The sequence below is a fragment of the Capricornis sumatraensis genome, chromosome 14 (assembly GCF_032405125.1).
Source record: "Capricornis sumatraensis isolate serow.1 chromosome 14, serow.2, whole genome shotgun sequence".
In the NCBI taxonomy this organism is placed as follows: Eukaryota; Metazoa; Chordata; class Mammalia; order Artiodactyla; family Bovidae; genus Capricornis; species Capricornis sumatraensis.
This window is the reverse complement of record NC_091082.1, coordinates 13,069,495-13,095,510: the sequence shown is the minus strand read 5'-3', so window position 1 is coordinate 13,095,510 and position 26,016 is coordinate 13,069,495. Positions and strand designations below refer to the sequence as shown.

The window sequence follows — 26,016 nt, the reverse complement described above, 5'->3', positions numbered from 1 at the left end:
CTTGCTGGCCTACCACACAATTTTATTAGTAATCTTAGCCCTGACAAATTCAGCTTTAAAATGGGAAATAGAGACTCTCAAACAGAGAAGCGAGGAGTATCAGAAAGCCAGCCTCTGACTAACACCCCAGCCCCAGGTTTATGTATATACATAACTTATATTTACAATACTTACTTAATTGGGGATTAAAGGAAAACTTTGCCCTGAAAATAGTCAATATGGGCTCCTTTACTGTGTACGCAGTTGTAACAGAAGACTGGGTTGATAAAACATCTCTTCAGAATTCTGACTCTTGAAGGAAGAGGTCCTTCTAGGAGCATTTGCTTTCTTCTCAATATGCCTTGAGACCAGGGTTCTCAGGAACAGTTACCTAGATCATCATTCCTGAGACAGGGGGAAATAAGGAGGAGAACTTTTAAAATTTAACCTATTCCAATTGTTATAAACTGGTGAGTTTCATATTGTAATACCTGATTCATGACTAAGTTTTAAAATGAAACTATGAGATCTCTGATTGTATCTGTCTATATGTGCACATATGTCTTTACATTTGGATGGTTATCAAAATTAATTTGTAAATGAGCTCTACTTAATTGGCTTAATTACAAATTAAGCACTTATAAAAATTCTCAGAAATATAAAAGGAAACAGGCCAGGATGAATTTCAGGTTCGTGTAAACTATGAAATATTCAGTTATAAATTAATACCTGGAATTAAGGTTTGTTGATTTAATTAACACATACATGTCTTAGAGTCATCAACATTAAGTATACCTTTATTGTACTTAGGCTTAATAAAAATCAAATGAGATTTTATTATAGCTGTTGCAAATTTGTTAGCAAGAAAGATAACTTGGTATAATAAAATTTTTTATAAATGAATTAAATGTAAATGAGAAAAGAAGTTTTTGGTGAACTCTTTAGAAAAATTGTTTCAGGAATCTCTATTTAAAAATACTCTCTCCAGATTTATTTTTTAATTTATTTATTTTTAATTGAATGATAATTGCTTTATGATATTAACCATATATATACAAATGTACCCTCCCTCTTAAAACTCCTTCCCACCTCCCACCCTTTCCCACCCTGCTAGATTGTTACAAAACCCCAGTTTGTGTTCCCTGAGTCATATAGCAAATTTCCATTGGCTATCTGTTTTACACATGGTAGTGTATATGCTTGCATGCTCCTCTCTCCATTCATCTCATCTTCTTCTTCCTCCTCCTGCCCCTGCTCATGTCCATAAGTCTGTTCTCTATGTCTGTGACTAGATTCATTTAGTTTGAAATATTTATTCCTCAGGTGCGTTGGGTCTTAACTGCAGCATGTAGGATCTTCGTTGCCTTGTACGGGATCTTTCATTGCACCATACCAAGACTCTCTAGTTGTGGCATGTGAGGTCAGCAGTTGCAACATGTGGGCTCCAGAAGAAATGGCTTCAGTAGTTGTGGCACAAGGGCTCTTTAGTTGTGGTGTGTATGCTTAGTTGCTCTGAGGCATGTGGGATCTTAGTTCCCTTTCCAGGGATTGAACTTGGATCCCCTGCATTGCATGTTGGATTCTTATACCAGGGAAGAACCCTGGCAACTTTAAGTTTTAAGTGAAGTGAAGTGAAAGTCACTCAGTCGTGTCCGACTCTTTGCGACCCCAAGGACTATACAGTCCATGGAATTCTCCAGGCCAGAATACTGGAGTGGGTAGCCTTGCCCTTCTCCAGGGGATCTTCCCAACCCAGGGATCAAACCCAGGTCCTCTGGATTGCAGGCAGATTCTTTACCAGTTGAGCCACAAGGGAAAGTTGTGCTAAATAAGTTAAATGATGAAAGTATATTGAATACCTCAGTCATTCACGAATAAAACTTAAACATTAGTTAATAATTATTGACTTTCTTTTATGGAGAAACTAAACCAAATATTTGGTGCCACATTGAGATATTTTCTATAAAAAGAGCACAGTTCTTTAGAAATTATTGCTGGTATTTATGTTTGCCAATTCACAGAATGAATATGTAAATGACAATTCATAATTGCCTAGTTCTTAGTCTTCACTAGAAAGTAAGGTTTAAACAGTTGTGGATTCTAATTTAAATAGGTAATTTAAGCTACTAGAAATAATAAATGAAATGTTTCAGTATATAGTAGCAAAGTAGGAAGTGTGTTTTCAATAAATGAAGGTATGAGGAATGGAATTGCATTTTGTTAAGACATTACTTTGCCAACAAAGGTCCGTCTAGTCAAGGCTGTGGTTTTTCCTGTGGTCATGTATGGATGTGAGAGTTGGACTGTGAAGAAAGCTCAGCACGCAAGAATTGATGCTTTTGAACTGTGGTGTGGGGAAGACTCTTGAGAGTCCCTTGGACTGCAAGGAGATCCAACCAGTCCATTCTGAAGGAGATCAGCCCTGGGATTTCTTTGGAAGGAATGATGCTAAAGCTGAAACTCCAGTACTTTGGCCACCTCATGTGAAGAGTTGACTCATTGGAAAAGACTCTCATGCTGGGAGGGATTGAGGGCAGGAGGAGAAGGGGATGACAGAGGATGAGATGGCTGGATGGCATCACTGACTCGATGGATGTGAATCTGAGTGAACTCCAGGAGATGGTGATGGACAGGGAGGCCTGGCGTGCTGTGATTCATGGGGTCGCAAAGAGTCAGACACAACTGAGCGACTGAACTGAACTGAAGGGAAAAGAAATGCAAAAAAGCAAAATGGCTGTCTGAGGAGGCCTTACATATAGCTGTTAAAAGAAGAGAAGCGAAAAGCAAAGGAGAAAAGGAAAGATATAAGCATCTGAATGCAGAGTTCCAAAGACTAGCAAGGAGAGATAAGAAAGCTTTCGTCAGCAATCAATGAAAGAAATAAAGGAAAACAACAGAATGGGAAAGACTAGAGATCTCTTCAAGAAAATTAGAGATACCAAGGGAACATTTCATGCAGAGATGGGCTCAAAAGAGGACAGAAATGGTATGGACCTAACAGAAGCAGAAGATATTAAGAAGAGGTGGCAAGAATACACAGAACTGTACAAAAAAGAGCTTCATGACCAAGATAATCACGATGGTGTGATCACTCACCTAGAGCCAGACATCCTGGAATGTGAAGTCAAGTGGGCCTTAGAAATCATCACTATGAACAAAGCTAGTGGAGGTGATGGAATTCCAGTTGAGCTATTTCAAATCCTGAAAGATGATGCTGTGAAAGTGCTGCACTCACTATGCCAGCAAATTTGGAAAACGCAGCGGTGGCCACAGGATTGGAAAAGGTCAGTTTTCATTCCAATCCCAAAAAAGGCAATGCCAAAGAATGCTCAAACTACTTCAGAATTGCACTCATCTCACACGCTAGTAAAATAATGCTTAAAATTCTCCAAGCCAGGCTTCAGCAATACGTGCACCGTGAACTTCCAGCTGTTCAAGCTGGTTTTAGAAAAGGTAGAGGAACCAGAGATCAAATTGCTAACATCCGCTGGATCATGGAAAAAGCAAGAGAGTTCCAGAAAAACATCTATTTCTGCTTTATTGACTGTGCCAAAGCCTTTGACTGTGTGGATCACAATAAACTGTGGAAAATTCTGAAAGAGATGGGAATACCAGATCACCGGACCTGCCTCTTGAGAAATCTGTATGCAGGTCAGGAAGCAACAGTTAAAACTGGACATGGAACAACAGACTGATTCCAAATAGGAAAAGGAGTATGTCAAGGCTGTATATTGTCACCCTGCTTATTTAATTTCTATGCAGAGTACATCATGAGAAACGCTGGGCTGGAGGAAGCACAAGCTGGAATCAAGATTGCCGGGAGAAATATCAATAACCTCAGATATGCAGATGACACCACCCTTATTGCAGAAAGTGAAGAGGAAGTAAAAAGCCTCTTGATGAAAATGAAAGAGGAGAGTGACAAAGTTGGCTTAAAACTCAACATTCAGAAAACGAAGATCGTGGCATCTGGTCCCATCACTTCTTGGGAAATAGATGGGGAAACAGTGGAAACAGTGTCAGACAATTTTTTTGGGCTCCAAAATCACTGCAGATGGTGATTGCAGCCATGAAATGAAAAGACGCTTACTCCTTGGAAGGAAAGTTATGACCAACCTAGATAGCATATTGAAAAGCAGAGATATTACTTTGTCAACAAAGATCCGTCTAGTCAAGGCTATGGTTTTTCCTGTGGTCATGTATGGATGTGAGAGTTGGACTGTGAAGAAAGCTGAGCACTGAAGAATTGATGCTTTTGAACTGTGGTGTTGGAGAAGACTCTTGAGAGTCCCTTGGACTGCTAGGAGATCCAGCCAGTCCATCCTAAAGATCAGTCCTGGGTGTTCTTTGGAAGGACTGATGCTGAAGCTGAAACTCCAATACTTTGGCTACCTCATGTGAAGAGTTGACTCATTGGAAAAGACCCTGATGCTGGGAGGGATTGGGGGCCAGAGGAGAGGGGGACAACAGAGGATGAGATGGCTGGATGGCATCACCGACTCAATGGATGTGAGTTTGAGTGAACTCTGAGAGTTGGTGATGGACAGGGAGGCCTGGCGTGCTGTGATTCATGGGGTTGCAAAGAGTTGGACACGACTGAATGACTGAACTGAACTGACTGAAGGGAAAAGAAACCTGAATATTCACTGGAAGTCCTGATGCTGAAGCTGAAGCTCCAATACTCTGGCCCCCTGATGTGAAGAGCAAGTTCACTGGAAAAGACCCTGATGCTGGGAAAGATTAAGGGCAGGAGAAGGGAGTGACACAGGATGAGATGGTTGGATGGCATCACCAACTCAATGGACATGAGTCTGAGCAAACTCTGGGAGACAGTGAAAGACAAGAAGGCCTGGTATGCTGCAGTTCATGCGGTTGCAGAGTAGGACACGACTTGTCGACTTAACAACACAGGGAAAATAATTTTTGTCCTAAATCTGTTTGTTTCTGGGTAGGGGGAAAAAAAATGAGGGGTAGGGCTTCCCTGGTGGTTGAGTGGCTAAGAATCTGCCTTGCAATGCCAGGGACTTGGGTTTGGTCCCTGGTCTGGGAAGATGCCGTGGAGCAACTGAGCCTGTGCACCGCAACTACTGAGCCGATGCGCTAGAGCCCATGAACTATAACAGCTGAGCCTACCTGCTGCAACTAACGAAGCCTGTGCTCCCCAACTGTGATGGGAAGCCACTGCCATGAGAAACCTTCTCACCACAACTAGAGAATAGCTCCTGCCCTCTGCAAATAGAGAAAGTCTCTGCACAGCAATGAAGACTCAGCACAGCCACAAATTAAAACAAATAAAAACAGAGGACAAACTAATATGGATACAGAAAGTTATGGAAGGTTTATGGAAAAAGAAACACTTAGAAGTGTTTTGTGTATGGTCAGGCTAAGTTTAGAATAAATTTAACTGAGTAAATAAATTTTAGACATTTTTGTTGTTCAGTTGCTCAGTCGTGTGTGACTCTGCTACCCTATGCATGCTAGGTTTCCCTTCATCATCTCCCAGAGTTTGCTCAAACTCATGTCCGTTAAGTCAGTGATGCCATCCAACCATCTCGTCCTCTGTTGTCCTCTACTCCTCCTGCCTTCAATCTTTCCCAGCATCAGAGTTTTTCCTAATAAGTTAGCTCTTTGCATCAGGTGGCCAAAGTATTGGAGCTTCAGCTTCAGAATCAGTCCTTCCAATGAATATTGAGGATTGATTTCCTTTAGGATTTATTGGTTTGATCTTACAATACAAGGGACTCTCAAGAGTCTTCTCCAACACCACAGTTCAAAAGCATCAATTATTTGGTGCTCAGCTTTCTTTATAGTCCAACTCTCACATCCATATATGACCACTGGAAAAACCATAGCTTTGACTGTACAGACCTTTGTCAGCAAAGTAATGTCGTTGCTTTTTAATACACTGTCTAGGATTGTCATAAGTTTTCTTCTAAGGAGCAAGTGTCTTTTAATTTCATGCCTGAAGGCATCATCTGCAGTGATTTTGGAGCCCAAGAAAATAAAGTCTGTCACTGTTTCCATTGTTTCCCCATATAGTTGCCATGAAGTGATAGGACCGGATGCTATGATCTTAGTTTTCTGAATGTTGAATTTTAAGCCAGCTTTTTCACTTTCCTCTTTCACCTTCATCAAGAGACTCTTTAGTTCCTCTTTGCTTTCTTCCATAACAGTGGTGTCATCTGCATATCTGAGGTTATTGATATTTTTCCCAGCCATCTTGACTCCAACTTGTGCTTCATCCAGCCCAGCATTTCTCATGAGGTCCTTTGCATATAAGTTAAATAAGCAGAGTTACAATATACAGCCTTGACGTACTCCTTTTCCTATTTGGAACCAGTCTGTTGTTCCATGTCCAGTTCTAACTGTTGCTTCTTGACCTGCGTTGTACAGGTTTCTCAGGAGGCAGGTAAGTTGGTCTGGTATTCCCATCTGTTTCAGAATTTTCCATAGTTTTTTCTGATCCACATAATCAAAGGTTTTAGCACAGTCAATGAAGCAGATAGCTTTTTCTATGATCCAACAGATGTTTGCAATTTGATCTCTGGTTTCTCTGTCTTTTCTAAATCCAGCTTGTCCATCTGGAAGGTCTCAGTTTACATACTGTTGAAGCTAGTTGAAGGATTTTGAGCATTAGTTTGCTAGCATGTGAAATGAGTGCTACTGTGTGGTAGTTTGAGCATTCTTTTGCATTGCCTTTCTTAGAGATTGGAATGAAAACTGACCTTTTCCAGTCCTGTGACCACTGCTGAGCTTTCCAAACTTGTTGGCATACTGAGTGCAGCACTATAACAGCATCATCTTTTAGTATTTGAAGCAGCTCAGCTGGAATTCCTCACCTCCACTAGCTTTGTTCGCAGTGAGGCTTCCTAAGGCCCACTTGACTTCCCACTCCAGGATGTCTGGCTCTAGGTGAGTAATCATGCCATCGTGGTTATCTGGGTCATGAAGATCTTTTTTTGTACAGTTCTTCTGTGTATTCTTGCCACCTTTTCTTAATATCTTCTGCTTCTGTTCAGTTCAGTTCAGTCACTCAGTCGTGTCCAACTCTCTGCGACCCCATGAATCGCAGCATGCCAGGCCTCCCTGTCCATCACCAACTCTCGGAGTCCACCCAAACTCATGTGCATCAAGTCGGTGATGCCATCCAGCCATCTCATCCTCTGTCATCCCCTTCTCCTCCTGCCCTCAATCTTTCCCAGCATCAGGGTCTTTTCAAATGAGCCAGCACTTCACATCAGGTAGCCAAAGTATTGGAATTTCAGCTTCAGCATCAGTCCTTCCAATGAATACCCAGGGCTGATCTCCTTTAGGATGGACTAGTTGGATCTCCTTGAAGTCCAAGGGACTCTCAAGAGTCTTATCCAACACCACAGTTCAAAAGCATCAATTCTTCGGCACTCAGCTTTCTTCACAATCCATACGTGACCACTGGATAAACCATAGCCTTGACTAGACAGACCTTTGTTGGCAAAGTAATGTCTTTGCTTTTTAATATGCTATCTAGGTTGGTCATGACTTTCCTACCAAGGAGTAAGCGTCTTTTTATTTCATGGCTGCAATCACCATTTGCTTCTGTTAGGTCCATACCATTTCTGTCCTTTATTGAGCCCATCTTTGCATGAAATGTTTCCTTGGTATCCCTAATTTTATTGAAGAGATTTCTGGTCTTTCCCATTCTATTGTTTTCCTCTATTTCTTTGCACTGATCACTGAGGAAGGCTTTCTTATCTCTCCTTGCTATTCTTTGGAACTCTGCATTCAGATGGGTATATCTTTCATTTTCTTCTTTGCCTTTTGTTTGTCTTCTTTTCTAAGCTGTTTGTAAGGCCTCCTTAGACAGTCATTTTGCCTTTTTGCATTCATTTTCCTTGGGATTGGTTTTGATCACCGCCTCCTGTTCAGTGTTACGAAACTCTGTCCCTAGTTCGTCAGGCACTCTGTCTATCAGATCTAATCCCTTGAATCTACTTGTTATGTCCACTGTATAATTGTAGGGGATTTGATTTAGGTCTTACTTGAATGACCTAGTGGTTTTTCCTGCTTCAATTTAAATATGAATTTTGACAAACGTGGGCCACTGAAGAAGGGAATGGCAAACCACTTCAGCATTCTTGCCTTGAGAACACCATGAACAGTATGAAAAGGCAAAAAGATATGACACTGAAAGATGAACTCCCCAGGTTGGTAGGTGCTCAATATGTTACTGGAGAAGAGCAGAGAAATAGCTCCAGAAGGAATGAAGAGGCTGAGCCAATGCAGAAACAACACCCAGTTGTGGATGTGTCTGGCAGTGAAAGTAAAGTCCAGTGCTATAAAGAACAGTACTGCATAGGAATCTGGAATGTTAAGTCCATGAATCAAGGTAAATTGGAAGTGGTCAAACAGGAGATGACAACCATGAACATCGATGTTTTAGGAATCAGTGAACTAAAATGGACTTGAAAGGACAAATTTAATAAGATGATCATTATATCTACTACTGTGGGCAAGAATCCCTTAGAAGAAATGGAGTGGCTCTCGTAGTCAACAAAAGAGTCTGAAATGCAGTACTTGGGTGCAATCTCAAAAACAACAGAATGATCTCAGTTCTTTCCAAAGCAAACCATTCAGTATGATAGTAATCCAAGTCTATGCCCCAACCACTAATGCCGAAGTAGCTGAAATTGAACAGTTTTATGAAGATCTACAAGACCTTCTAGAATTAACACCAAAAAAAGATGTCCTTTTCATCAGAGAGGACTGGAATGCAAAAGTAGAAAGTCAAGAGATACCTAGAGTAACAGGCAAATTTGGCCTTGGAGTACAAAATGAAGCTGGGAAAAGGCTAACAGTTTTGCCAAGAGAACACACTGGTCATAGCAAGCGCCCTCTTCCAATAACACAAGAGAAGACTCTACATGTGGACATCATCAGATGGTCAATACCAAAATCAGATGAATCATTTTCTTTGCAGACAAAGATGGAGATACTCTATACGGTCAGCAAAAACACCACCGGGAGCTGACTGTGGCTCAGATCATGAACTCCTTATTGCAAAATTTTATAAATAAGCTGGTGCAAAACCTGAATTTGGTTTTTATCTTTGTTGGCGTCAAAGCTTTCTTAAAATGTTGATCCCCTTTTGGCTACAAACTGTAAAGTTTCTTTTACCTTTAATTGGTAATCTGTTATAACTTTGTGTAATTGCCTTTGAAATATTTATTGTCACTGGTTAAGTGGATAAATATTATTTCACAGTGACGTGTGATCTCATATGACCAAGTGTTTTAAAACTTTAAAAAAAATTTTGGACAAATGGCCCAAATCAAATTCTAATGAAGTTCCTTTGACCTCTAGCTAAACTTTGGGATGTTTTGAAGAGCCCATGAAGCATCCCAAAAGCGATATTAAACTAATCAGGTTCATTTGGTATGTTAAGTTACATAGGATGTATTGTCAAATGAGTAATAAATCTTCTTAGGTTGTATTATGGGTAAATGTTATTAATATACATATTCTAGAAATTGCATGGAATTCTTAAAAATCTGGTATGTCCTGGTAAAATTTATCAGTCATAATTCTGGTTATTATCTGAAAATGTTAAAATGTCACAGTAGTAATGAAGTTTCTTTGTCTATGCCATTGTAATCAGGTTTTTAACTGTGCCTTCTTAAGTGTTTTGTCATTTATAGACAGTTATTGTTTTACACTTATGCCTTTGCAAAAATGCTTCCTCTTCACAAAGATTCATAGCAAGGAGTTTTTGACAAGTATAGGTTTCTGATAACTTTGAGATCACACTGCCAAACTAGGTAAGAATTTAAAAAATTCTAGGCGAAAACTTGATGGCTTCATAAAACTATGAATAGAAGTTGATTATTTACATAGAACTAAGTGAACCAGTAAATATGGTTATAATTTTTATGGTTTCTATCTAAAGCATTACTGCTTCAATCTGTGTTTTCTAACTATAAGCAAACCTTTCCCCTCTGGTTAATTATGACTTACAGCAGTTTGGTAAGGTATACCTTTGTAAACAGAATTGAAACATTTATCTTTTCTCCTTACTTGCTGTTGCTGCTGCTAAGTCGTTTCAGTCGTGTCCGACTCTGTGCGACCCCATAGATGGCAGCCCACCAGGCTCCCCCGTCCCTGGGATTCTCAAGACAAGAACACTGGAGTGAGCCCTCCATAAATTGGAAACTCATAGGTTCCCAACAGCCTTATCAGGTGAATGAGGAAGGCAACCTCCTGGCTGGTGATATTTTGGGAACCTTGAAAAGGGAGGAATTCACCCAAATCTGTAAAGCAAAATCTGTGACAAGCCTTTGGCATGGCTTTCCTTGCCCTGAGAGACCTTTGAAAAAGTTAAGCCTGGGAGGGATCCCGGGAAGCCGCGCGCCGGGGCCCGGGGCGGAGTGCTCGCGGTTGTGTCCATCCGTCCGTCCACCGCCCCCGCCCGCCCTCTGCGGTGGCTCCCGGCTTGTCCGGCTAGGCAGCAGCGCCCGGCAGATGCGCGGCGCCTGGTCCCGGCCTCCTGCGCCCTGGCCTCCCGGCCCTGCCGCCCCAGGTTGGCGGACGGGACCGAGGAGAGCTCCCTGGCCGAGCTCAACACCTGAGGAAACTGGCGGAAATGTTTGAGAATGAAAAGTCCAATCGTCTTTCAGCTTCCGCCCTCCCTATCACACTCCAGCCACGACATATACTGGACAAAAGATGTTTCTTCTATCAGTAGAGTGATGATGATGAAGATGGTGATGGAGGTGTATATGGATGGTCAAAACTGGCTGGACATGTTCCTTCCCCTTTGTACCTGAAGCTTCTGTTTCTCGTTTTTAACCCTGAGAGCATCATCCCAGTCTTGTTGCCGGTCAGTGATGGCTGTGTTGTAACATTTCTGCTGCAGCAGTGACCTAGCGATGTGAAGTCTGACTGCCTGATAGGAGGATGTTTCCTTGTTTTAGGGGACTGCTCCAGCACTCAAGTCTGAGATGCTGGCTCTGATGCATATCATTAAGGAATCAAAGTTTAGCGAATAGCTTCCACCCACTCCAGATTCCTTTCCACAACCTCTTCCTGGAGTGGGCATCTACATTTATAGGACAATATACCACAATGAAAAAATTTGCCTTTTCCCCAACAAGCCACTCCACAGGCTGTCAGACCTGCCTGTTCCTGACAAGGGCTGTTCTTGTAGTGGGTGGACCTCAGTTTCAGGGGGACAGCGATGAGGCTGGAGCTCAGAGAGATGGAGAAGCCTCTGAAGCTGCAGCAGCAGGAGCACAAGGCACAGCCACAGGGCCCTCCGGAAAGAACAGAGAAGCGGATGCTGCAGACCTGAGCCAGGATGTTCTCTGTGATGTCAGATTGTCTTTGGGTCCCTTTAAGTATTCATTTTGCATTCATCCATCCAGCCATCCTTCATTCATACATTTGACTCAATGATCATTGCTTAATGAATCACTGTGCTAGACTCTGTGGCAGACCTTGTAAGCAGAAGCAAAGAGAAGAGGCATATCTCCACTCTCAGGGACCTTGCAAGCTAACAAGGGAGACAAATAAGCCATCCCTGCAGGAAAAGGGCAGGGCTCTCTGACTGTGAATCCTACAAGGACTGTCTTCAGCTGGGTGGCCAGAGATAGTCTGGCTGTGGAATTGACATTCCTGCAGAGCTCTGGAGAGTGAGAGGAACGTACTGGATACTGAGATGGGAAAAAGCATTTTGGGCAAAATACAGCATTAATGCCAGCATTTGTCACAGGAGCATAGTGAGTGGAGGAAGATAGGAAACAAAAAAGAAAATGTCAAGACAGTTAACCAAACAAAGAATTCCTTTGTGTCAAGAGGATCTGAGAAATGGGCTGATTCAGATCTTGTTTGATAGATGAACTGAGTTTCTTGCCCTGTACGGTGGCTCCTATGGGGTGAGACCAAGGCCGGAGTGGGGTGGAGGGGGCGGGCGGTCAGGCCTGTGAGACTGGATGATGGGAAATCACAGGTCATTGGCCAAGTCGCCAGAGACTATGGAGTTCCACCACCCGCCCATCTTACCTATAATATACATCTCTTACCTGAATAATAAGTCCTTTGTGTATGATCCTTCAAGTTGGAAACATTCAAAGATGCGAATGTGACACTGTATGCCAGCTATTGTACTGTTCAAAGAACTGTACTATAAGATTAAAAATGTTTTCTTATTAAAAAACAGTTCAATCTGAGACTCTTTATGAAAATTGCCTAACAATTAATTTAAAAGAGACTATTACATCAATTACACTTACATAAGTAATCAGGCCAAGTTTATTAAAAGCAGATTTAATATACAAACAAATTAATTTAGCTATATTTGGTAAAAATGAGGGCAATTATAGAGAGAAAAGATTAGGTTTTAGTGGATATTAAATTCTGGTTTTGTTAACGGATGACAATACAAAAAAAGAAAACTACAGGCCAATATCCCTGATGAACATAGATGCAAAAATTCTCAACAAAATTTTAGCAAGCAGAATTCAACAACATATCAAAAAGCTCACACAGCATGATCAAGTTGGGTTTATTCCAGGGATGCAAGGATTCTTCAATATATGCAAATCAATTAATGTGATACACCATATTAACAAATTGAATCATAAAAACCATACGATAATCTCAATGGATGCAGAAAAAGCCTTTGACAAAATTCAGCACCCATTTACAATTAAAACTCTTCAAAAATTGTGCATAGAAGGAACCTACCTCAACCTAGTAAAGGCTGTATATGATAAGCCTATAGTACACATTATTCTCAATGGTGAAAAACTGAAAGCATTCCCCCTAAGATCAGGAACAAGACAAGGGTATCCATTTTCACCACTATTATTCAACATAGTTCTGGAAGTCCTAGCTACAGCAATCAGAGAAGAAAAAGAAATACAAGGAATCCAGATCAGGAAAGAAGTAAAGCTCTCACTGTTTGCAGATGATATACTGTACATAGAAAATCCTAAAGATAGTATCAGAAAATTACTAGAGCTAACCAGTGAATTTAGCAAAGTTGCAGGACACAAAATCAATACACAGAAATCACTTGCATTTCTATATACTAACAATGAAAAATCAGAAAGAGAAATTAAGGAATTAATCCCATTCACCATTGCAACAAAAAGAATTAAATACCTAGGAATAAACTTACTTAAGGAGACAAAAGAACTGTACACAGAAAAATTATAAGACACTAATGAAAGAAATCAAAGATGACATAAACAGATGGAGAGATATTCCATGTTCCTGGGTAGGAAGCATCACTATTGTGAAAATGACTATACTACCAAATGCAATCTACAGATTCAATGCAATCCCTATCAAATTACCAATGGCATTTTTCACAGAGCTAGAACAAAAAATTTCACAATTCATATGGAAACACAAAAGACCTCGAATAGCCAAAGCAGTCTTGAGAAAGAAGAATGGAGCTGGAGGAATCAACCTTCCTGACTTCAGCTTATACTACAAAGCTACAGTCATCAAGACAGTATAGCACTGGTACAAAAACAAGTATAGACCAATGGAACAATATAGAAAGCCCACAGATAAACCCATGCACCTATGGGTACTTTATTTTTGACAAAGGAGGCAAGAATATGCAATGGGGCAAAGACAGCCTCTTCAATAAATGGTGCTGGGAGGACTGGATGGCTCCATGTAAAAGAATGAAATTAGAACACTTCCTAACACCATACACAAAGATAAACTCAAAATAGATTAAAGACCTAAATGTAAGACCAGAAACTATAAAACTCTTAGAGAAAAACATAGGCAGAGCACTCGATGACATAAAGATCCTCTATGACTCACCTCCTAGAGTAACAGAAATAAAAACAAAAGTAAAGTGTGACCTGATTAAACTCAAAAGCTTTTGCACAGCAAAGGAAACTATAAGCAAGGTGAAAAGACAACCCTCGGAATGGGAAAAAATAATAGCAAATGAAACAACTGACAAAGGAATAATTTCCAGAATATACAAGCAGCTCATACAGCTCAAAGCCAGAAAAACAAACAACCCAATCAAAAAGTAGGGAAAAGACCTAAACAGACATTTCTCCAAAGAAGACATAGGATGGCTAACAAACACGTGAAAAGATTCTCAACGTCACTAATTATTAGAGAAATGCTCAAAATTAGAGTGAGATATCACCTCACACGGGTCAGAATGACCAACTTCAAAAAGTCTACAGACAATAAATGCTGGAGAGGGTGTGGAGAAGAGGGAACCTTCTTGCATTGTTGGTGGGAATGTAAACTGATACAGCCACTATGGAAGATGGTATGAAGATTCGTTTAAAACTAGGAATAAAACCACCATGTGACCCAGCAATCCCAGACCTACGCATATACCCTGAGGAAACCAAAATTGAAAATGACACATGTATCCCACTGTTCACTGCAGCACTATTTACAATAGGTAGAACATGGAAGCAACATAGATGTCCATTGACAGATGAATGGATAAAGAATTTGTGGTACATATACACGATAGAATATTACTCAGCCACAAAAAGGAATGCATTTGAGTCAGTTCGGATGAGGTGGATGAACCTAGAACCTATTATACAGAGTGAAGTGAGTCAGAAAGAGAAAGATAAATATAGTATTCTAATGCATATACACGGAACCTAGAAAAATGGTACTGAAGAATTTATTTACAGCGCAGCAATAGAGAAACAGACATAGAGAATAGACTTATGGACATGGGGAGAGGGGAGCAGAGGGTGAGATGTACAGTGAGAGTAACATGGAAACTTACATTACCACATATAAAACAGATAGCCAACGGGAATTTGCTGTATGACTCAGGAAACTGTATTCTTGTGTCAACCTAGAGGTGTGGGATGGGGAGGGAGATGGGAGGGAGGTTCAAAAGGGAGGGGATATATGTAACTTCTGTCTGATTCATGTTGAGGTTTGACAGAAAACAAAATTCTGTAAAGCAATTATCCTTCAATAAAAAAAAAAAAAAATTCTGGTTTTGTTAATTTATGTCTGTATTTACTGCCTAAGACTCAGTTCCAAGTCAGTTCTTATATTATTGTAAAAATTAATTGAATAATAAAAAGGACTTTCTAGTTTGTTTCTGAAGCTTATCTCAGTAATCTATCGTTGGATGAAGATCAGATGCATCATGACCTGCAGCCAGAGATTATGCATGCTGGAAAAGACATCACTTAAAAAGCAAGAGAGAGCCAGAAAAACATCTATTTCTGCTTTATTGACTATGCCAAAGCCTTTGACTGTGTGGATCACAATCAACTGTGGAAAATTCTGAAAGAGATGGGAATACCAGACCACCTGACCTGCCTCTTGAGAAACCTGTATGCAGGTCAGGAAGCAACAGTTAGAACTGGACATGGAACAACAGACTGGTTCCAAATAGGAAAAGGAGTACGTCAAGGCTGTATATTGTCACCCTGCTTATTTAACTTCTATGCAGAGTACATCATGAGAAATGCTGGGCTGGAGGAAGCACAAGCTGGAATCAAGATTGCCGGGAGAAATATCAATAACCTCAGATATGCAGATGACACCACCCTTATGGCAGAAAGTGAAGAGGAACTAAAAAGCCTCTTGATGAAAGTGAAAGAGGAGAGTGAAAAGGTTGGCTTAAAGCTCAACATTTGGAAAACAAAGATCATGGCATCCAGTCCCACCACTCATGGCAGATAGATGGGGAAACGGTGGAAACAGTGTCAGACTTTATTTTTTGGGGGGCTCCAAAATCACTGCAGATGGTGATTGCAGCCATGAAATTAAAAGACGCTTACTCCTTGGAAGGAAAGTTATGACCAACCTAGATAGCATATTAAAAAGCAAAGACATTACTTTGTCAACAAAGGTCCGTCTAGTCAAGGCTATGGTTTTTCCAGTGGTCATGTATGGATGTGAGAGTTGGATTATAAAGAAAGCTGACCACAGAATTGATGCTTTTGAACTGTGGTGTTGGAGAAGACTCTTGAGAGTCCCTTGGACTGCAAGGAGATCCAACCAGTCCATCCTAAAGGAGATCAGCCCTGGGTATTCATTGGAAGGACTGATGCTGAAGCTGAAATTCCGATACTTTGGCCACCTGATGTGAAGTGCTGGCTCATTTGAAAAGACCCTGATGCTGGGAAAGATTGAGGGCAGGAGGAGAAGGGGATGACAGAGGATGAGATGGTTGGATGGCATCACCGACTCAATGGATATGAGTTTGGGTGGACTCTGGGAGTTGGTGATGAACAGGGAGGCCTGGCGTGCTGCGATTCATGGGGTCGCAAAGAGTTGGACACGACTGAGTACTGAACTGAACTGAATGGACTATCTCCAACCTAGATGGAAAGACCTTTATCAGGTACTCTGTACTCTTACCTAGCTCAAACACAGTGAAACTTAAGGAAATTGCCTCTTGGACTAATATTTCCACTTAGAAAGGGCCCCTGCACTGGACTGGCCTATAGAAAGGACTGCTGACCTTAAAATCATCTTAAAACAGGACTCAAGTGGAGGAGAAACTACCAGACCAGAATGAGAAGAAGATGACATCTGAAGCAGACAGCTGACCCAAGGTTCTGGACCAGGCCTGGATTCCAATTACTCTGATAATTGCTCATACCTTTGTTTATGAACCAAACATACTTCAGTCTCATGCAGAGTTTAAATTTAACCAAATTGTTGGTTTATGGTCAACTACTTATACCCTACTTTGGTGGATTTCTCCACCCAGTTCCAACTGGGTGACCCTTAGGAAAATTTATTCTAGAAGAAAGAAATTATAGTTCTCTTTAGGCCAGTATTGATATTACTAAGTGGGACCCCCTCACCTGGCCAATTAATAATAACTGCTCTGACTCCTACTATAAAAATGAATTTTCTTTTAGGATCACTCAAGCTCAATCAGAATACAGAGTCAAATCTCAGTCAAAAACTATAACCTCCTGTTTATATTAGAAAACCTTCCACAATTACAGTATATATTTGTGTGGTTAACACCAGGCTATGGACATTTAAGTTTAAAGGCTCCTTTATGTCAAGAACAATTAAATCATACAAAGGATAATCAGCTAACAGCAGTAGGGAATCGGGTTGGGTGCCTTATGAGCAATGCCAGTATATAACTTCTCTTAAAAATAAGGATTGGCACAGAACAGACTAAGTCAGATGACCTGGGAATATACTGGCTGCACCTAATAGAAGTTCTTGGCTTAAATTCTTACTTATAACCTTACTAATACTACTATCATTTGCATTTTTCCTGTTTTACGAAACTGTTGTTTTTGCATTACCAAGTGTGTGTGACTGAGTGATAAAATGATGACTAGCGGACTAGAAGCAGTTGACCAGATCGAGGAGTGTAACTCCAGCTATGGGGAAAAGCAACAAGGGGGCATCATGTCCTGGACCACAACAGACTAGTAAGACTGTCTTGTGATTCAGAGACATTTGGCTTTATTAGTAGGGCCTGGCCTGGTACTAGCACACTGAGTTGCCTGTTGAGAGCCTCACCTGACCTAGGAATAACCGTTCCTTAACACTGTGGGACAAAACAGTCACTTAAATGTCTCCCAAACCGTGGTGAAATTTATGACCATGATTGGACACTGCCAACTAAAACTTATCTCTTGCCATCTGGCACCGCAAGAATGAAGCCACTGTAGTTGCTGCCCTACAGCTCACCCTGAGAGGGGTTCAGGGTGGAAATCAGGGGTGAGGCACTGTGCTCAGAAAAACTGGCAGAACAGGCATTCATTTAGTTAGATATTTTCAGGAGAAGGTTTTACAAGCCCAGTTTCTTGCATCTTCTCATATCTTCTCAAAAGCACTAAAATCATTAATGGAAACATATGTTTCTTGTGACTAACAGCAAACTTCTGCCAAAATGTATACTTGATTACATGTATCTCTCTTTACCATCATCATATATATACTCATCTCCCCCCTTACCACTTCAGAGTTATCACAGAAGCTGTCTCCTGGGATATAGTTTTCATTTTGCTCCAAATAAAACTTAATCACAACTATCACAGTATATTCCTTTTTTTTTTTCTCCCAGTGGTGAACTAGAATCCAAACCTTGGTCTGCTTGATTCTAAAGCTCAGTCCTTTGACTGCCTGAGCTTTCAGAGCCTGTCAAGGTAACCCAAACTTGATCACTGGATCCTTTGAATTGTGTGACAGTTTCCCTTGGTATAGAACTCCCAAATGTGGTAGACAGGATACGGTCTTCCAAATATGTCCATGTCCTGATCCCTAGAACCTGTCAGTAGGTCACCTTATATGGCAAAAAGGACTTTGAAATGTTATTAAGGATCTTAAATTAGGGAGATTATCCTAAATTATCAGGATGGGCCCAGTGTAATCACAAGCATCTTATAATATGGAAGAGGGAGGCAGGAGGGTCAAAAAAGAAGATGTAACAACAGAAGCAGAAGTTGGGGGGAGGGATGGGATATATGATGCTTGTTTTCGGTCTTAAAGCTCTAGGAAGGGGACACAAATCAAGGAATAAAAATGGCCTCTAGAAGCTGAAAAAAGCAAGGAAACAGATTGCCATAAAGCCTTCAGAAAGAACACAGCTCTGCCAATAATTTGATTTTAGGACTTCTGGCCTTCAGAACTGTAAGATATTACATCTGTGTTGTTCTAACCCACTAAGTTTTTGTTAATTTGTTACATTAAAGCTTAAGAAGCTTGAGTACTGTGGTAAATTAAACACAGCCACATATTCTTTGCAGCTGCTCCTATTAGGTGGTGAAGAGTAGTTTCCCAGCTCCTGACTCTGGCTAGCCATGTGACTCGCTGTGACCAATAGAAGGCAGCAAAGTTGGTCTTGTGTGGTTAGGAGTTTAGGCCTCAGAGATCTCACAGCTTCTTTCTTTTTTTTCTCCTTTTCTTCCTTCCTTCTTGCTCTCTCATTCAGATGCTGCCACCATGTGGACAAATCTGAGCTAGATTAGTGGAGAACCCTCAACCAACATCAACTGCTAGCAAGAGAGGAAATGAATTGCCAGATGATAGCAGCCCCCATCAGGATCCCAAGCAAAGCGAACAGAAAAACCAGGTCAGCAGCCTCTCGAGGACTGTGAACAAACACAGTTATTGTTATTTTAAGCTACTAAGTTTTGGGGTGCTGCAACAGATAAATGTTATGGGTACTTTTGAAAAATGCCAATTCCTGCCTGTCCTCCATTTCTCTAGATAGAGTGATCAAGAATTTCTTGGTAAGGAGCTCCACTAATATGTTTGTGGTGGCTGTTTTTCGTCAATAAAGTTTGGAATGCACTAGTGTAGACCTTGGAGACCAAATCCTACTGAGTTACCTGGACCTCCGAAGCCCACTAAACCTGCTCCATTCACGGCACCTGGGCCAAGGAAACTTGCTCTCTGTCACCTAGTGTACAGGTCAAGACCTTTTCTATTGCAAATGTCAAAAAACCCAACTAGAACTGCTTAAAGAAAATGTCTTCTAAACATTTGAAAATAATTTTTAAAAGCAACAGGGCTAAATTCAGGCATGGCATGTGCCTGTTCCCTCCTCATTGCTTGTCTCCACACTGGCTTCATTCTCAGGCTGCTACTGGCACTTCCAGGATCAACTTAGTGGAAAGGCTCTCTCAGTAGTCTCCACGGAGTCTAACTATATTATTGGCTTTGACTGGCTCCATTCTTGAACCAAATCTCTGACTAGGAAAATGCAGTGCTGTAATTGGTCAGGCTGGAGCCACCTGGAGCCAAAAGCAGTGTCATCTGAAGTACATAGGACAAGGAGTTAGGGAGATAGCAATTCTCCAGAGAAAAACTGCTAGAGCAGGTGCCAGGAAAGGGATGAATGGATGCTGGGCAGCAAAACCTGCTGATATTTGCTATGGCTGGACATGGAGATCAGATTTTCTGATGTCACTTAAATCCTGAAAATTCGCACTGGGTCACCTGGCTACTAGAAATCTTCACCTTCCCAGATCTCAAATGTCTGGATGCCATGCTTTGCAATGCATCTCGGCCGTCACCTGAATGAGGCAGGCAGGTTGCCCTCTCCATCAAAAATGCACCCCACTCCCATGCTCTGTAAAACGATTTGTGAAGTATTCCCCATGCGAGATAATTTAATCACTAAGGGCCCTATCGATATGTCTCAGTGTTCATAATCCTCTAATTTCATGTCTGTCTTTGTATCATAATAAAAGCTGGATTAAGGGAAGTTGTAGTTAAACATTTTCCCAGGGAGTTAATCCACTAGGAAAGTTAAAATTAACTGAAAATGTATGAATGAGAATACTGTTTATATCTGGATTTCTCCAGTGGAGACAACCATATGTGCCTGGAAGAAATACTTGGATAAGTGCCTTGTGGGGACAGTTAGGAGACAAGTGTAAGATTCCCAAGAAACATTCAGAAAAACTGATGATGTCAAAATTGCCTTCTAAGGACACTGGGTACTGTTGTCTGCAGGGATTCGAGGTCTCAAAGCTGGAGATCTTCTCTGCCTTTTTCCCTGGCCAGCTCAGTCCCTCTCTCCTCTAAACAAATAAGCATATATCTAGGTTTGAAGGAATTCCAGGTACTTCTACTGGCTTTGATTATAATGATGCATGCTTAGGTCTGTCTCACTCCCTGAGACAGGGCTTTGTTTTATTGATAATCTTCATACCCCCCACATCAAGTACAATACCAGGCACATAGGAGGCTCTCAGTAAAGATGACAATGTCGCCAGAAGTTTAGAAACCATTCCCTGATAAATGGAAATCTCTGTCTTAAAATCCACTCCGACCTTCAAAATTGTACTTGTCGGTCACCTGATGCAGGGAAGTCTTCACTTTTATTTGTTTGCTTGCTTTTTAAGACAAAAGCCTGGTCTTGTTCATGAAGAAACAGTCTTTCTGCAGTAAGGCCCCTCAAGGAGCCACGGAGATCACAAAGTATACTTCCGGCAGGCCCTGGAAAGCAGCCTCTTTTCTTCAGGCTTCCTGAGCTCCTGGTGGGTTTCTTCGCTATCCAGAGAGAGCCCCAGCGCTAGCTCCCTCCTGAGCCTTTTACATCTGCTGTCCTTCTTGGATGCAGAAAGCACAAGTGAATCGGGAAATCACAGTTCTCAATAAGGAAAAAGATAACTTTAGAAAACTCCATCTATGATCTGGTTTGTGCTCCTTCACCCTACTGAGTATGAAGGTTAAGAAAGGCTCACTGAGGAAATTCCCTGGTGGTCCAGTGGTTAGGGCTTGGTGCTTTCGCTGCAGGGGCCTGAGTTTGATCCCTGGTTGGGGAACTAATATCCCACAAGCTATGCTGTGTGGCCAAAAATAGAAGAAAAAAAAAAAAAAGGCTCACTGAAGAACAATGTGTCCTCACACCAACATTCCCAGAAGTACCATGGCCCTGGGAACTAGAGAGTAATGGAAAGGAAATATGACTTTTTAAAGCTGACCTCTAAAAAAGCAATGAGAACATTTTTGTTTTCCCTGGGATTTGATGATTAGAAGGCAAGCACCATCTTCTCTCATGCATTCTCTGTTTAAACACATAGCTTTCTTTGTAGACTGCCTAAGCTTTGCAGGAAATAGCATAAATGTGAATGTGATGCCAAACCCATAGTTTCTGCTTCCTGTCCTCCAGATTATGTGCACCAAAATCAGATTCAAAGCCCATTGCTAGGTGCACAGAGGATTCAGATCCATCCACACACCATAATCTGCATGCCCTAGCCCCTTTTTGTTTTTTAGTCACCAAGAATTAGCTCTCACAAATTCAGTCAGTCATTGAACTTATACCTACTATAGGAATTGAACAGTTTCCACTCACTTTCCTAGGACAGTCCTTTTTTCTCTGGCTTTACCTGCCTTTCCTGGGCTGGACCTCACAGATTACTAGCATATTCTCAGTATATGACAGAATCATAGGTAGGGTACAAATATGTCTCAGGCAAGATTTGGGATACAGTGATACAAGAAATTATACATTTTTCATCTGAAATTCAAATTTAACTGGACACCTATTTTTGTTTGCTAAGTCTGGCAACCCTACAGGTAGGGATAAAATCTTTATCTGAACTACTTTGGATTAGACTTGAAATCTGATCTTGGAAAAAATCACCCTAAGTAATTCCCCTCTTCTACCTTTTTCCTGGAAACAGAAACTCTCACATACATTCAAGTCCATATAATCGTATTCCTCACTTTTTTCATTTTTGGATTTTTTAGTTACCATTTTTAAGGTAAATTTTACACCCAGTAAAATGCACAGATCCTAAGTGTATATTTTGATGAGTTTTGATGAATTCGTACCCCCGTGAAACACATACCCCAATCAAGATATAGACTATTTCTATAACCTCAAAAAGTTCCCTTGGGCCCCTTTCCAGTTAATGATGTCGTCTCAGAGACAACTACCGCAGATTAGCGTTGCTTGTTTCTGTGCATGCATGCTCAGTCATGTCCGACTACCTGACCGCATGGACTATAGCCTGCCAGACTCCTCTGTCCATGGAATTTTCCAGGCAGGAATACTGGAGTGGGTGCTTGTTCTTGAGTTTCATATAAATGGAGTTACAGTATGTTTTCTTTAGTGTCTGGCTTCTTTCTCTCAACAAGTTGCTTCTGAGATTTGTCCATATGGGTGTATATCTCCATCATTTATTCTTTTTCTTAAGGAGTATGAGTCCACTGAGTGGATTTATCACATTTATCCAGTCACCTGTCAGTGAACATGTGAGCTGTTTCTAGTTTGGAGCTCTTATGAATAAAGTTTCTATGAACATTGCATACAGATCTTTTTGTGAGGATGTGTTTTTATTTCTCTTGTATTAGTTTCACAGGGCTTATATTAGTTTCTCTTGTATTCGTTTGTGGTAACAAATTATCACAAATTCTATGGCTAACAACAACAGAAATTTATTCTCTCAGCAGTTCGGGAGGCCAGAAGTCTAAAATTAAAGTATCAGGACTTCCCTGTGGCTAAGACTCCGTGCTCCCAATGCAGGGGACCCAGGTTTAATCCCTGGTCAGGGAACTAGCCCCACAGGCCTCAACTAAGACCTGGTACAGCCAAATAAATAAATAAAAATATTAAGGGCTTCTCTGGTGGCTCAGTAGTAAACAATCCGCCTGCCAATGCAGGAGACACAGGTTCGATCCCTGGTCTGGGACGATCCCAGATTCCATACTCGGAGCCACTGAACCCATGGGCCACAGCTATTGAGCTTGGGCTCTAGAGCCTGGGCACCACAGCTAATGAGTCCACTCAGGGCAACTCCTGAAGCGCATGTGCCCTGGAGCCCACGCTCACGACAAGACAAACCACTGCCATGAGAAGCCCACACACCCCAACTGCAGACTAGTGCCTGCTCGCTGCAACTAGAGAAAAGCCCTCAGAGCAGTGAAGACCCAGCCCAGGCAAAAATAAGGAAATTTATCTTAAAAAATATATATACATGTATATACACATATATATAAAACAAAAGTGTCAGCAGGATGGGCTCCTTCTGGAGACTCTGAAGGCCACGTTCCATGTCTCTCTCACCTGTGCTGCTGTTGGCAGCCCTTGGCACTCCTTGACTGGTGACTGCATCCCTCCAATCTCTGCCTCGATTGTCACAAGGTGTTTTTCCCCGCCGTTAATCCTGTGTCACCTGAGGGACGGTGGAATGGAAGGAGGTAGACGAGCAGGGCAGTGGGGCAGTGTGACTAGATGCAGGGCATACTTTCATGTCAACTCGGTCTCCACTCTTAATTTACAGGCTCTCTGCAGGCTGGGCCTGACTTCTAGGCTGGGCTGACATCACTAAGCCGAGCAGAGATGTTCACCCAAACGAAGCAGACAGAAGCCGATGTTCCTGCCTTTCTTCCCCAATTTCCCCACTCTGTACATCCACCCCTAAACATCCAGCCTTCTCATACTCCAGGGTGTTGCCCAATCCCAGGTTCTAGAAATTCTCTTGCCTTCAAGTCCTCCAGGAACAAAATGATAACATCCAGCCTGTCTGGGCTTGGCTATGCTGTGGACAGACAGCACAAAACCAGAGGTACTGTGACATCCTGCAAAATAAGCCCAGTGCTTGTCCCCTGTACCACTTTTATCTCCAGCCTCTGTTGTATGATCTAGGAGGTTCTAGCTCTAGGTTTGATCACAGGATCCAGAAGGATTGATACATTAGGCATCAGTTAAAACAGAACATTTCTCTGAGGGTCTGGTACTTTTTGAAATCCTGACTTTGAAGTTTAGAAGCATCTTGACTCAGCCCCAGAGCTTTGCATCTAGACTGCCTGCCCCTGCCTGGTCTTCCCTCTTACAGCCACAACAGGAAGCCCCCTGCAGGCGGCAGGGCTTCCGTTCCTCCGCTGTCACCTCCTGCGCTTGGCTTTTCCCTTCTCCTCAATGCAGACATCCAGCTCTGAGCTCAAAAGTTCCTGGGAATGTGGGTCATCTGTGGTGTTTTCACAGTCTGGGAGGTTCTGAGAGTTTCCAACAACAGGTTTCTCCCACAGAAACCTTTGATCAGTCCCTTCCAGGTCTATCCTAGAGAAGGAGATAATGAGACGTAAAAGGTTTTGCTTCCGAGTAGCTCTACAAATCTTTTTTGCCCAATTGCCAGTGTCTGAAGCTTCCTACAGGCCTCACCTGAGATCTTCAAATTCACTAGTTTTGGGGTATGTGAGTCTGGGGGAGGCAATGAAGACGAAAAGAGATTTTTTTAAATGCCCAGTTGAATATTTAGTTGGAGCAGTCCAAGAAAAGAGAAAGGACAGGTAGGCATCATACTGTTTTGCTAAAAGTTTTCACTTTCATCTCAGGTTCAAAGGATTCGTTAACAAAATAAGCCACTTGTTTTATACAAATAAATAATACTAATATTTATTAGAGAGCTATCTAGCTTACTTTCAATGTACTAACACTACGAACAAAGCTAGTGGAGGTGATGGAATTCCAGTTGCGCTATTTCAAATCCTGAAAGATGATGCTGTGAAAGTGCTGCACTCAATATGCCAGCAAATTTGGAAAACTCAGCAGTGGCCACAGGACTGGAAAAGGTCAGTTTTCATTCCAATCCCTAAGAAAGGCAATGCCAAAGAATCCTCAAACTACGGCACAATTGCACCCATCTCACATGCTAGTAAAGTAATGCTCAAAATTCTCCAAGCCAGGCTTCAGCAATACGTGAACCATGAACTTCCAGCTGTTCAAGCTGGTTTTAGAAAAGGCAGAGGAACCATAGATCAAATTGCTAACATCCGCTGGATCGTGGAAAAAGCAAGAGAGTTCCAGAAAAACATCTATTTCTGCTTTATTGACTATGCCAAAGCCTTTGACTGTGTGGATCACAATAAACTGGGGAAAATTCTGAAAGAGATGGGAATACCAGAGCACCTGACCTGCCTCTTGAGAAACCCGTATGCAGGTCAGGAAGCAACAGTTAGAACTGGACATGGAACAACAGACTGGTTCCAAATAGGAAAAGGAGTACATCAAGGCTGTATATTGTCACCCTGCTTATTTAACTTCTATGCAGAGTACATCATGAGAAATGCTGGGCTGGAGGAAGCACAAGCTGGAATCAAGATTGCTGGGAGAAATATCAATAACCTCAGATATGCAGATGATACCACCCTTATGGCAGAAAGTGAAGAGGAACTAAAAAGCCTCTTGATGAAAGTGAAAGAGGAGAGTGAAAAGGTTGGCTTAAAGCTCAACATTCGGAAAACGAAGATCATGGCATCCAGTCCCATCACTCATGGCAAATAGATGGGGAAACAGTGGAAACAGTGTCAGACTTTATGTTTTTGGGCTCCAAAATCACTGCAGATGGTGATTGCAGCCATGAAATTAAAAGACGCTTACTCCTTGGAAGGAAAGTTATGACCAACCTAGATAGCATATTAAAAAGCAAAGACATTACTTTGTCAACAAAGGTCCGTCTAGTCAAGGCTATGGTTTTTCCATTGGTCATGTATGGATGTGAGAGTTGGATTATAAAGAAAGCTGACCACAGAATTGATGCTTTTGAACTGTGGTGTTGGAGAAGACTCTTGAGAGTCCCTTGGACTGCAAGGAGATCC

At 41.6% G+C, this 26,016-nt stretch overlaps 1 protein-coding gene across 1 annotated transcript in view; it reads left to right on the top strand.

Annotated features, from left to right (window-relative positions):
• EIF2D (eukaryotic translation initiation factor 2D) overlaps nucleotides 1-26,016 on the top strand; it is a 57,466-nt gene that overhangs the window by 7,218 nt on the left and 24,232 nt on the right. The window lies entirely within an intron of this gene.